At 48.2% G+C, this 13836-nt stretch overlaps 1 long non-coding RNA gene across 1 annotated transcript in view; it reads right to left on the bottom strand.

Annotated features, from left to right (window-relative positions):
• Positions 1 to 12646, bottom strand: part of LOC117879905 — an 80477-nt gene extending 67831 nt beyond the window's left edge. Inside the window, exon 1 of the long non-coding RNA XR_004646415.1 lies at positions 11479 to 12646. This is a non-coding gene — a long non-coding RNA (uncharacterized LOC117879905). The remainder of the gene's footprint in view (positions 1 to 11478) is intronic.
• Positions 12647 to 13836: the final 1190 nt, after the last annotated feature.

Here is a 13836-nt window from a genome sequence, read left to right as displayed (position 1 = left end):
AGAAATGGAATGGTTTTACAAAATCCTAGTCTGCCCAATCCTGCTGCCATCCCAGTCCTGAGCCATAGCATAGCACTGTCAAAGCACCTGCAGCCCTGTGCTATTTTAGTCTTGGTGCCAATGCACCTCAGTCCAGACCTGCTGTTCCACCAGCTATTCCAGTCCTGGGCGTTTCTTGAATAAAAGTGATAATCACTGAAAGGTAACTTCATAAAGAGCTCCCACCAGATCAGCAGCAAATAAGTGACCCAATAGCCAAGCATCAAATTACAACACATTCACCCCAAGGCATGATGGGAAAGGAAAATCTTTGGTCTATCAATTACTGAAGCTTCCAAACCGTGTGTGGCATCCCCAACTTTCTGGCCGCCCTTGTATTTCATTTTCTGGAACGCATTTGTCTTGCTTGTTTGGGCAGTACCTGTAAGTGGCCTGGAAAAAGAGGGACAGAGTCTTCTAAGTTTTCTACCTTCCTGAGTTCTGAGATACCATGATTATGAAACATACCTGGGGGGGTGAGAGCATGCAGTCCCCTCTCCAAGTTAGGGGCACAAAGAATCTGAACAGCATGCTTCTGCCCCAGAATAAGAAGAGTTTATCTCACAGGAACCAATGCCAGGGCAGACATGAGACATTACAAGCATCACTAAAACACATTGTGGAGGACAGAGGAAAGATACGACTGATGCAGTGGGTGAGTGCACTAGCCCTTCACTAGAATCCTGGCTTACATCCTGACTCAGACCAGAAATGAAAATCTGACTGGTTGTCTAGGTCCGGTATGTTCATATCACAAACCCTCTGTGGCACAATTCTCAGTGCCTTTGCTGGAGGAGCCCAGGAGCTAGAATGACACTGGTTAGCAGTGAGGAGCACTGGCCGAACGTTTCTAAGGACACATGACAGGAACTAATAAGTGATGCTGAGGATCAGGACTGAGGTATTTATGTAGGGATCCAAGACTTGAATACCAAGGGTTGTTACAGCGCAGGTAGAAGTGAATTAGCAGAGCAGATAGAGGAGGGTGAGAGGGCAAGGACTGGACTAGCAGGGAACCTACAGGTCAGGACTGAAGTGCATTAGCAGAGCTTTATGGTGGGGGTGGGGGGAAGATCCCAGGACTAGAGCAGCAGTTGGAGATGCTAGTCAAGATGGAGCTGCAGTGGCAAAGCTGTGTGGCACTATGTCCGTCTCAAACCAGCACTGAGAGTTTCACTCTTTCACAAGCACTAAAGTTACCCCCACATTAGCAGCAGCTGGAGTAATTTGTAGCCATTGATGAGGGTAGGTTTTTGTGACGCTGGGGAGGTCACCCGGTGTATCCTCTTTCAGTCAGGCATGGCCCTGCAGGTGAGCCCTGCCAACATTTCTCCTCACAGGAAGCCAATAACTCCACTTTGGGCCCTCTTGATATTACCCTCCTTGGGGCTGGTTTATTACAAAACCCCATACAAAACAGTCCTGGAAAGTCCCAAATAACCAAAAGGTCCTTGTGGCTTTCAGGGCTCCTCGGAAGCCTGCCCTCTGAGCTCTGTTCCCAGCCCTCTGTCTCTCCTTCAGGCAGGAGTCCCAGCCCTCCTGGAGCGGGGCAATTATTATCCCCCTCCTTAAACCACAAATCTCCAGCTCACCTTCTGGAGCTGTACTGTTATTTCGCCCACTGTAGGGCTTTAGCCAGCTTCTCTCTAGCTAGCCCTTTCTTCCCTCATTAGTCCTCAGGGTGCACAGCAGGCCCATCTTCTCCTGCTGGTGTCTGCCTCACTACGAAGGAGGCAGCATTTATGGTGGTCCCTGTCTCCCAGCTCATCCCCAGTTGGTTGGGGGAGAGGAGAACCTTGCCCCATGCTCTCTGCAAGGCTACTGGCTCCAGCTCCTTAAAGAAGCAGGAACAGAATTTTTCTTCCGAACACTTCTTACTCCCGGGACCACTTCCTCTCTCCCAATATTTCCCAGCTCTTTATTATGTAGTCGAATCATCCAGCCTCTTAAAGGGCCATAGCACATGATGGGGTGGGCTGACCATTAGGCTCCACCACCCGTAAGGGGCAGACTATCCCATCACAGTTTTATTCTGCCTTTCTCCCCTGCAGGCAAACCAGCAGCCTTCTCTGTTCTCCCAACCACCATCAAAGCAGCAGCAACTCTGAGCTCCCTTTACACAGGAAAGGTCACACCCTTTGTGTGGGAGACGGCACATTTCATCTGTGTCATGTGCCTGAAACTAAAATGTTAAATGCCCACACACACCTCTGCAAAACAGACCTATCCTCTTCAGGGGTGGGCAGGAGTCCCTCCTCCTCATCAGCACACAGACAGTACCTCTCTCCCTGATGATTTCCACCTGTCCTGCTTCTGTCTGGGACATTAGATATAGGCTATGAGCAATGGTAAATACATAGGCAAAATGCAGCATCTACCAGTGCACAGCCTGGAGACCAGCAGCTCAAACTGTAGGATCAGAGAAGGTCTTGAGTTCCAGTCTTGAACGAGGAACTAGAGGATGTTGTGTCGCTAGAGGTGCTTGCCCTTTTAACCCACCCCTTATCCCTGGTTCTCCCCTTGTAAAAGAGGGAAGAACTTACTATTGCCGCAAGCCTTGGCTGGGAAGAAGGCAACCTTTTCCAAAGAGAAGGAGTCTACTCTCCCCCTTTCTGCCACATTGGCTTCTACCCATTATCACAGTCAGTCCAAACAGAGGGACATGCTCTGGGACAGTCACCTCTGTTCTCCTGGCATTGCCATTACCGACCAACACATACCACACGCTCAAGCAGTGCCTTAAATTGCACAAGTTACAGAATCACACAGCTTAAGGCACTACTGGAATGAAAACTGGATTTTGCTGGTACAAGTAAACAAACACACAAACACAAAAGCACAACACCTGTTCGCAGCCTGAGTAATCCTGCCCACGTGGATGGATGGAAGAGATCTCATTCAAGCAAGGTATGATCTTAATCTGCTATGTCTGAGCATGAAGAGCATGAGTGCTGGTAAACTGTTAGCAGCACAGCTCCAATCCCAGGAAGCCCCATCCCTAGCATAACCACATCAAGAGCAATGCAATGCTTTCTTTGGTAGAGCTTTTCGTACAAAAGCTTTTCAAATTATCTAGGGTTAAATGATACACTTATCCAGTCCAATCATAAACAGTGAGAGCAGGGGAGATACAAGAGGAGATACTGGCAAGGGAGAAATGACAAGTCTCTTCTGGAAACTTGAAGAAAGATGGAAGGGGAACAAAGAGGAGAGAGCTAGGAAGGCAATTCCAGATGTCAGGAGCCACAGAGAAGGGTCTTACAGCAGCAGCAGGAAACAGGCTGTCCAAAGGGAGAGAAAAGAAGCCGTGTCTAGATAAGCATAGAGAGTGTGGAAAGGAGAGAGAATGTCTGAGAGGTCAGTTGTGACAAGTCACCAGACATGTTCAAAAACAATAGCAGGGTGGTTATGTCATCCTGCTGGGGGCCAAATTCAAATGTGGAGTAGGAGGATGCAGCTCCACTGAAGGCAATGGAGTTGTACCCACTTACACCCGCTCTGAATTTGGTCCTGGAAAATCAAAGGCACCATGCAAACATCACTAATTAACCATAACCCAAATGACAGCTGGAAATGTTGCAATTTCTGCAAACGTCTCTATACACCAGAGTGAGGCAACAACGCCAACAGTCTTGTTAATGGCACTCAGACAAACCTCTGTAACAGACAGAGAAGCTACAGCAGAGAAGCCGGTCTTCTGTTGGTTATCATTATTTACTATTTCTCTGATGGCTGAGCCTGAGGCATGAGGCCCCATCGTACTAGGCATGATGCAAACAAACCACCACACAGAGAGTCTGTGCCCCAGAAAGCTCACAATATAGCTTTTACACAAGACACAAGTGGTGCAGAAACTGACAAAGGGAGTGTAGAGGGAGGAAACAAAGTAACCTAAGGACAGGTATGTTTGCATAACACTTAGTAATCATAGCAGTCTGCCAGGAAGAGATTGCTCAAGACACCACATCACTAAGTACAGGGTGGTCCCTAGTGAGGAAAGGTTACCCACTGAGTCCCATACAGCCTGCCAAGAACCAATGCCGACAATGCAATCGCTGCTTACAGAAATGAAACACATACTTTAAACAGTGCTCCCATGCCTTCGCCGATTCCAGGGGAGTAGCAGATACCAAACCCCATGATGTTGCGCTGTCTGCCATAGGGCTCTCTCCCTGTTTAAAACCTAGGCCAAGCTGCCAGTCTAACAGGATAAGGGGACTGGTTCCCTCCTTTGCACACCCTTCCCCAGGAGGGGTTAATGGGGTGGGACACTCATCTACAATATGTGGTCTGCAGTTTGTGGGACCCAGAGCCCTCCCTCTGTCATCTCTGGGAAGCAGAGAAGGAATACATTCTAAGGTTGCCAATTTTGGTTGGACATATTCCTGGGGGTTTCATCACATGATAGTCCTGGAGGGTTGGCAACCCTAAATAAATTAGAGGGGGATACCTCTTTCAAACCCCTAAAACATCACATCAGCCAGCATTTCCTAAAGTGGCTTGGCCTTCTCCATTCTGTCCATGTGCCTTGTTCTTATCATCAGTTCCTTTCCCCTTCTATCATATGACTAAATGATGAAGCCTGCTCTTCCCATTTTTGTCTGTTTAGATCCGGGGTATTTGGCAGTGGCTCTCATAGCAATCCATGCTGCGAAAGGCATTCTTATGACAAATACTGAGAGTAAGTGATGCAATGATACTCGACGTGTCTTTGAGTGATAAATTCTCCCATTTTCCCTAAATAAAGAGGAGTAAGAATGAGATTCTTCTGCTTCCACAGCACTATCATCCTCCCAGAATAGCAGCTCCCGGATGACAAATGGCAAGGAATACCCGGATGCACTGCTTTAACAAAGGACTTGAAAATACCATAGAAGGTGATCCAGGAGGTAGGACATTAGATTGGCAGTGCTCTGTTCCAAGCCGCAAACCTCTTGGGTGACTTTGGGCAAGTCACTTCCCTTTGCAGTGCCATCCCACTCTTTGTTTGTCTTATCTATTTAGATTGTACAACTCTTTAGGTCAGGGATCACCTCTAATTACATGTTCGTACAGTGCCTAGCGCAGCTGGGACCTGCTCTTGATTGGAACCTTCAGGCACTATTCTAGACCACACCATAATGAGGCATCAAACCTTCGTGACAGTATTTACACACTGTAAAATGCACATGAACGCCTGTATGTGGCTGTATATTTATTTGCTTATGCCAGATCTAATCTCCTGCATATAAGTCAGGTGACAGATATTCTAATTGACAGCGGGGCAGATCCAAACCTGGGATTTGACAATCCCCCGGGTTGTCTGTCTGTCTCTTATATCCTCACCAATAATGCAGATTGTGGAACTGGCATTCAGCTGATGCTTTTGTTGATTACAATGTATGAGGCAGAATAGAAACTAGCTCACTGTCCCATCACTGGGCTGCATGGGCAACAAAAGGCACCGTTTTTGTAGGTAAGCAGGGAGACACTCAGAGTCAGAAGGTACCACTTTAACATTGTTACTTTTCTGACTATAACCACACACGCGTGCTAGACAGACCACACTGTGTACCAGCACTTCTCTCAACTGTTATTTATACCAATGAGATATTAGACAAACCGGCTTATGTACTGTAAAAACACCACTGTTTTTGAGAACAGGATGTAGGCTCAACTTTCTCAGCACTCGGCAGTAGGCTGGTTTATGTCTGCATGTTGTGTTCTCATGCACTTACAGAAAGATAATTGTTTTAGAAAAGCAAGTGGTGACAAGACAACTTGCTCCCACATCCTTTGGTTTTGCATTGGCATACAAACATTTCTTGGAATTAGCACAGCAATAATGATGTACCATTCATGACCCCATCTCTGCAGCTGGGCATGCACTGGGCAGCACAGGAGACATTTCTTTAATGAGGGGTAGATTATGCCCAGCCCTGTAAGGACGAGCAGTAAGGGAGGGTGGTTAAAAGGTATGGTCATGGCCCTTTCGGTCTGTCTATATACGGTACTTATGTGCCCCTTGTTATCGTAGTAACTGACCGCTTTCCAATCTTTAATGTATTTACCCTCACAATATCCCTGTATGGCAGGGCAGAGCTATTATCCCCACAGTATAGATGGGGACATTGTGGCACAAAAAGGTTAAGTGACTTACCCAAGGTCACACAGGAAGTCTCTGGAATAGCAAGCAACTGAACCCAGATTTGCTGAGTGCCAGGCTAGCACGCTAACCATCATCCCTCTCACCTTGATCTCGCCACCTGAAGTCTGTCAAGTCTAGGGCAGATAGCAGAGTTGAATTTCACAACAGAAACAAAGAAGGGCCAATGGCCATGCCTCCCTTCTGCACCATCTGGTGGGGTCGGGGAGTGCAAGCTACACTTTCTTACTGGCTGTAGCAAGGCCCACTCAGGCACAAGTTGCTCATGTCAGGGAGCTGCTGCCAGTGGGTAATGGCTTAAAGCCACAATCTTTTCTCCAGCATATTACTTGTCTGAGCACTGAAACACAGCAATATGTGCTGAACTGAAAAACAAACTGCCACTCAGAAAAAGACTGACTTTTAAAAAAAGGCTCAGAACTAGCAGTTATCAGGATGGAACTGCAAGCTAGGCATTTAAATGGGACAGGGGCCCTGTCTCATTACAAACACTGATGTTTAGCATTCTTTAACCAGACCTTTAGTTACCTGACACTTACTTGATTGGGATAGCATGTGTTTTGGTCCCCATCTTTTCAGGTACACATTATTTTTGTAAGCCAATATTGTTGATATGTTGTCATTTACGTAGAAGAACAAGTCAAGAGCTAATAGAATGGCATGAAAGAAATTAATAAACAACTAATTAAAAATTCAGCAACTGGCTCGTGCTATTCTAGCTCCTTCTGAATGCAGCTCGGGTGATCACAGCTTGTCAATCACACACAGAAGCTACTACAGATAGACATTTTAAAAAGACAAGGTGGGTGATCTAAACATTTTGAAATCTGTGGGGCCAGATAACTTGCATCCAAGAGTTTTAAAAGACCTGACTGAGGAGCTCGCTGGACGATTAATGTTGATTTTCAATAAGAAAGCTAAAGTTGTGCCAATTTTTGAAAAGGGTAAACTGCGTGGCTCAGGTAAATATAGGCCTGTCAGCCTGACAATGATCCCAGGCAAGATAATGGAGTGGCTGACAGAGCACTCGATTAATAGAACTAAGAAGAACTAAAGGAGGGTAAAGTAATTAATGCAAATCAACAAGGGTTTATGGAAAATACATCCTGTCAAACTAACTTGATATCTTTGTTTGATGAGATTACAAGCTTGGTTGATAAAGGTAATAGTATTGACACAACATACTTTGACTTAGTACCACACAACATTTTGATTAAAAAAACTAGAACGATATAAAGTTAACATGCCACACATTAAATGGATTAAAAAGTGGCTAACTGATAAATCTCAAAATATAACTATAAATGGGGAATCATCTATCGAGTGGGTGTATTTTCAGTGGGGTCCTGGAGGGATTGGTTCTTGGCCCTATGCTAAGTAACATTTTTATTAATGATCTGGAAGAAAACAAACTCATCAATGATAAAGTTTGCAGATTATAAAAATTGGGGAAGTGGTAAATAACGAAGAGCGCAAGTTACTGATTCTGAGCCATCTGGATTGCTTGGTAAACTGGGCATAAGCAAACAATGTGTGTTTTAATATGGCTAAATGTAAATGTATGTATCTAGAAAAAGATTTGGGGGTAAATAATCAGCTGAACAAGAGCTCCCAGGGTGACACTGTGGCGATCCTGGCATAGATAAACAGGGGAATCTCAAGTAGGTGTAGAGAGATTATTTTACGTGTGGCTTTGGCACTGGTGCAACCGCTGCCAGAATACTGTGTCTGGTTCTGGGGCTCACAAATCAAGAAGGATATTGATGAATTGGAGATGGTTCAGAGAAGAGCCACAAGAATGGTTAAAGGATTAGAAAACCTGCCTTATAGTGATTGAACGCCTTGAGTCTATCTGTATGGCTTAACAAAGAGAAGGTTAAGCGATGACTTGATTGTAGTCTTTAAGTACCTACATGGGGAACAAACATTTAATAATGGGCTCTTCAGTCTAGCAGAGAAATGTGTAACATGACTAAAAGTTGAAGCTAGACAAATTCAGACGGGAAACAAAGCGTAAATTTTTAACGGTGAGAGTGACAAACATTGGAACAACTTACCAAGAGTCGTGGCGAATTCTCCATCACTGACAATGTTTAAAACAAGACAATGTTTTTCTAAAAGCTCTGCTCTAGGGATTATTTTGGAGAAGTTCTCTGGCCTGTGCTATGCAGGTCAGACTAGATGATCACAATGATCTCTTCTGGCCTTGGAATCTAGGAATCTGTGTGTTCTCAGGGCCCAGCAGCAGCCAGCACATCAAGAGCAGTAACCTGTAAACCCTCTCACCACCGGCAGGTGCAGATGAAAGAGACAAGCCTCTGACAAAGGGCAAACCTCAAAATGGTTCAAGACCCAGATTCTCCGCTGTAGCCAAAAACTGCTTGGTATAATTAGGGATTCAGGGTGTGTGGCCGCTGGTTATTGTTCTTTGGGTCCCTACCAGACTTCATCCCAGCCACAGCACATGCTAGATTGCCCTGGAGGTCACAGTAGCCACCTGGCAAGCCTCAGAAGGACAGCCTGCGAGTGGGGACAGCATGTGCACAGCATGTTCTGGCCATGTTCACAACACCTAGGCTGCAAGAAGTGGGTGTGGTAAGAGTGACTATGCCAGCCCTATGCCCTCTGGGGATTCCTCCAAGCTGGGGAGATGCAGGCCGTTTCAACTATAAGGGACTGGAGCGGGACTGTACCTTTGGCCCTCCTCAGGTTGGAGAAGCATCTGAAAGTCCAGTGCCCATCCAAAGAGCATCCGAACCTCTCTGAAAGAGCCATTGGGCTTGAAGTCTGGCCAGATCAGACTTGAGATTTCCAGCACTCCCTGGTTTGGCCATGCAAGGGCAGCTTACCTCACTGTATTTCAGTATTCCAGCCTCTGGATGCAGCCTGGAGCACAAGCAGGGCACAGAAATGATCTTTTAAACAAAATTAAACACAACTTTTCAAACCTCAAAGAAAAAGCAGCGTGAGTTTGGGGTTGGCTCTTACTGTTCATGAAATGGCTCATCCCTAAAGCTAAGATTCTGTCTTGGATATTTTTAAGTAAAAGTCACAGACAGGTCACTGGCAATAAACAAACATTCACAGAAGCCTGTGACCTGTCCATGACATTTACTAAAAATAACTGTGCCAAAATAGGGAGGGAGGAGAGTCCAGCACCCACCATTGTTAGGGCTCCGGGGTCCCTGTTGTTACCTACAATGGCTGAGAGCCCCGGATTAATGACTATCAGGTGTTCAAATAGCCCTCATCACCATAGTATCTAGATTAGAATCCTATAAACAAAGATAGTGTCTGTATTTCAGAACAGACTTTTCAGAAAACAGGGTGACTCTGAAACAAACAACAATCCTATAGTGAGGGTTGCCAGTGTTGGTTGGATGTATTCCTGGAGGTTTCATCACATGGCATAACTTTTAATTAAATAATCTTTAATTCCTGGAGACTCCAGGACAATCCTGGAAGGTTGGCAACCATACCTGTAGCCAGAATGGTTCTCTGTCTCTACATCTGTATCTTCCTGCTTAAGAGCAGTAGCCAACACCAATGCAGCTGAGACTGGGATCACAGCACCACCTAATGGGCCATGTGGTTTGCAACCCCTTTTCCAGGAAATGGTCCTAGCAGATACATCAACAGCCCCTAAAAACACAACCTCCAACCCCACAGAAAAAAATAAACCTCTTCAAGTGTTGTTTCGGAAAAATAAGCCATCTCCTTGATAAGACTCCATGGAATTAAAGCATGTGCCAAGTAACAGAGAATGAGCCCCAATAAGTTATTTGATTGTGTAAAATGTAAGCAGAAATGTTAGTCTTCTTGCAGCTTCATTAATCAATTGCAAACTTCTCAGAGAGCTAATCTCAAATCCTATAGTTTACATGTTAGCATCGTCCCTAACTGCCCAGTCCTCTGGGAAAGCAGGAATTCTGGGAGTGTCAGTGGCTCCTTCACAGCTGTTTTGAAAAGTTTCTGCACCGAAGAGAGTTTGGCCAAAGGTATATCAGACACTATGGAACACACTAGACAAACACGTTCCCTGAACTGGGAAATGCTGCCCACCACATGGGGGAGAGAACAGGATTTTCCTTCACTCCTGTCCTTAAGAGAAGATCAGCAGTGTTGCATGATCTTCTGTACCACGGAATCACAGTACAGCACAATAGCTGTGATGTAATCAGTTTTCTAAAAAAGAGAGACAAATGTTGGAAGACAGTAGTTGCTCTGCTGGATTAGACCATGACCCTGCCTAGTACAGTATCCTGCTCTTGGATGAGGCCAATAATCAATGATTCAGAGGAAAATTATAATGCTCCTTGCCACCCGTTCATTTAACTGCACAGGGGCAGTTTGTTCTGGACTGCTGCAGGTGACCACTTATGCCTTGAAGAATGCAGTATGACGACATTGAAACCTCATCTAATCATTAATTTACCCAGTCATTAAATCATGCTTTTAAAAATCCTGCTAGAGTGAGTTACAGGTTGTCTATATGCTCCAAAGATAAGTACCATTTAGTAGCTGCACCCATTGCTGAGTCAGGGAACTCGATTTAAACTCAGTTTAAAAAGACAGTTCTAGCTTTCAGTTTAGGTGGATGTGTTGTTTTGTTGTTGTTGTTTTTTAAAGTTCTCTGAACAGCTTGGTCTCTCCCTCACTGGCCTGCAAAACTGCTGGGAATCATCTCAGCTGGAATGTGGGTAAAACTAAGACAAAACATGTTTCCCCAACTCACAAACCCAGGGGGAGCATCACTGCAGATGGAGCCTGAGTCCCACCCTCCCTGTTGCTCTTTTGTTAAATTTCTCTTAGCATGTTCACATGAAGGAGGGTTCTTTTTTGTTTTTAAGGCTTTTGGATACCGGAGGGGCCACTTCCAGTGGTGGGGCAGGCCCACAGGATGCACTTTTGGGGGGAGGAGGGGACAGGGACATGATTGTGCAATAGGCAACAGTGGGACCAAGGTAAAGGCTGGGTTGTGAGTGATGGTGGGGTGGGCTCTGGATGGGATCCAGGCTGGGGTCTGGGTGTTGGCACATCAGTCAGGGTTGAGGTGACTTGCAAAGTTGTGTGCAAGGCTCCAGAGGGAAAATGAGAATGAAGGAGTGGGCAAGAGTGAAAGAGTGATTATGAAAGCAGTGGAGAGAGAGAAAGGGAATGTGAGAGTGTGCTGCTGTTTAGTAAAGCCCTTGGAATCTGGTGGTGCTTTCTAAACAGCCCCACATGTATATGCCGAAGCTTGATGTGGGCAGCACTGACGCAGGCCCCAACTAAATGTCTGAGTAGGCACTCACAGCCCAGCCTTGGAGGATATCCCAGCAGCACGTCCTGCTGTGCTCAGAGACCACAGAGGTCACCAGATGGATATTTCCATCCCACAAGTGTGCGATCCATTCTGATGACTTCTCGCAGCTTTCCTCTGAGATCAGCTCAGACTCCTTGGCTTGGCTATTCCTTCCTGCTGGCCAAAGCTGGCCAGGAGAGGAGCTACCAACTGCAAAACAAGAAAGCAACTTGGCTTTAAATCCTCCCATTACTTATAACAGACTGCTCTGGCTCTCCACTCCAGTGAATTCTCCCCTTGCTCTTTCAGGCATCTCTATTGCCTGAGTCACTTCCCCCAATAAAATAGAACAAGGAACTAAACCTTTGCTATTCCAGCTGCACTGTTGAGGAGCCAGGAGTCCTGGCTGCTATCCCAGGCTAAGCCACTAGCCTGCTGCATGACCTTGGGAAAATCACTTCTCCCTGTGACTCAGTTTCCCCATCTGTAAAATGGGGATAATGCTTGTGACCCCCCCTTGGTAAAGTGCTTTGAGATCTATGGGTAAAACATGCTACATTGGAGCTAGGTATTATTATCTGACGGGGAGCGTGGAGGAGGGTTTTGATTTGGGCCCATTGCAATACGCAAAATAATTATTTTACTCTTTACACAGCAATTCTTGTGTGAGCTGGTTTGAACTGAGGCTCATTTCCATCTACAGAACATGCAGCACTGTTTTATTATGTTTTTATATTTGTTACCTGTAACATTCACAATGTGCTAGGTGCTGTATAAACAGAAAGCTCAAACGGAATATCAGAAGCATTTCTCCCACTCCTCTAGAGCAGTTGTCACCAACCCGTCGATCCTAGAGGATCTCCCAGTCGATCGCGATCTCCAGCGGCAGTGTGGTGTGGCTGCCGCTAAGGCAGACTCCCTGCCTACTTCGGCCCCACACCGCTCCCAGAACCGGCCATTGCAGCCCCATGGCCCCAGGGGCGCGTGCGCAGGGGTCTCCCTCTGTGTGCTGCTCCTGCCTGCAAACACTGCCCCCACAGCTCCCATTGGCCGGGAGAGCTGCGGGGGCAGTGCTTGCAGAGATGGGCAGCATGCGGAGCCACGTGCCCCCCGCATCCTCCACCTCAGGGGCTGCAGGGGTGCGTTGGCACCTTCTGGGAGCGGTGTGGGGCCGGGAGAGGCAGGGAGCCTGCCTTAGCCTCGCTGCACCCGCCACCGACCAGGAGCCACTGGAGGTAAGTGCTGCCAGGCGGTAGGCCGCACCCCAACCCCCTCCCTGAGCCGCCTCCCAGAGCCAGCACCGCATACTCCCTCCTGCACCCCAACCCCCAGCCCTGACCCCCCCTCCCAGAGCCAGCACCCTGTACCCCCTCCTGCACCCCATCACTCTGCCCCAGTCTGGAGCCTCCTCCTGCACCCAAACTCTCTCCTAAAGCTTGCACTCCTCACCCCCTCCTGCACCCCAACCCCCTGCCAGACGCTTAGCCCAGAGCCCCACCCACACTGCAACCCCCCCAGCCCAGAGCCTGCACCCCCTTCCAAACCCCAAATCCCAGCCTGGTGAAAGTGAATGAGGGTGGCTGAGTGAGTGGGGTGGGGTTTTGGGGAAGGGGCAAGGCCTCGGGGAAGGGGCGGGGTAGATCCTGGGTTGCCCGTAGATTCAAAAAGTGATCTTTGGCGTAAAAAGGTTGGAGACCACTGCTCTGGAGCTAAAACAACAGGACCTAAAATAACAGGACTCTGGAAATAAGCCAAGGATGCCAGAAAGAGCTACTCTTTCTAAACACAGTCCTCAAGGCTTCAGATACAAAGCTTTCCCTGTTCTGTCTGAAACTAGATTTGCCAAAGAAAGGAGTCGATTACCAGGGCTGGCTTTAGCAAGAGCGGGGCCCGATTCCTGGGGGTGGGGCTTGCTGCAAGCCCCGCCCCCAGGAATTGAGCCGCGCTCCGGCCGGGGTTGCTGGGCTTGGGTCCGACCCGGAGCCGCGCCGCGGGAGCCAGGCCGGACCCGAGCCGCGGGAGCCGAGCCGCGGGGGCGCTGGACCCGAGCAGCGCCGCGGGGGCCGGGCCAAGCTGGAGCAGGGCCGCGCCGCGGGGGCCGGAGCCACGCCGCGGGGGCTGGGCTGGGGCCGAGCCGGACCTGGGCCGCGCTGCGGGGACCGGGCCGGAGCAGCGCCGACCGGGCCGGGGCCGGGCTGGACCCGAGCAGCACCACAGGGGCCAGGCCGAGCCGGAGCAGGGCCGCGCCGCGGGGGCCGGGCCGGACCTGAGCCGGGCCAGAGCCGCTGGGGCCTGCGTGCTCAGCGGGAACGGGCGGCGCCTCCCCGGAGCCCTTCTCGCACCCCCACCACCCCAGCTTACCTTGTGC

The sequence above is a fragment of the Trachemys scripta genome, chromosome 7 (genome assembly GCF_013100865.1).
Source record: "Trachemys scripta elegans isolate TJP31775 chromosome 7, CAS_Tse_1.0, whole genome shotgun sequence".
Taxonomy (NCBI): domain Eukaryota; kingdom Metazoa; phylum Chordata; order Testudines; family Emydidae; genus Trachemys; species Trachemys scripta.
Note: the sequence above shows the minus strand (reverse complement) of the source record. Positions and strands in the feature narration are given on the sequence as shown.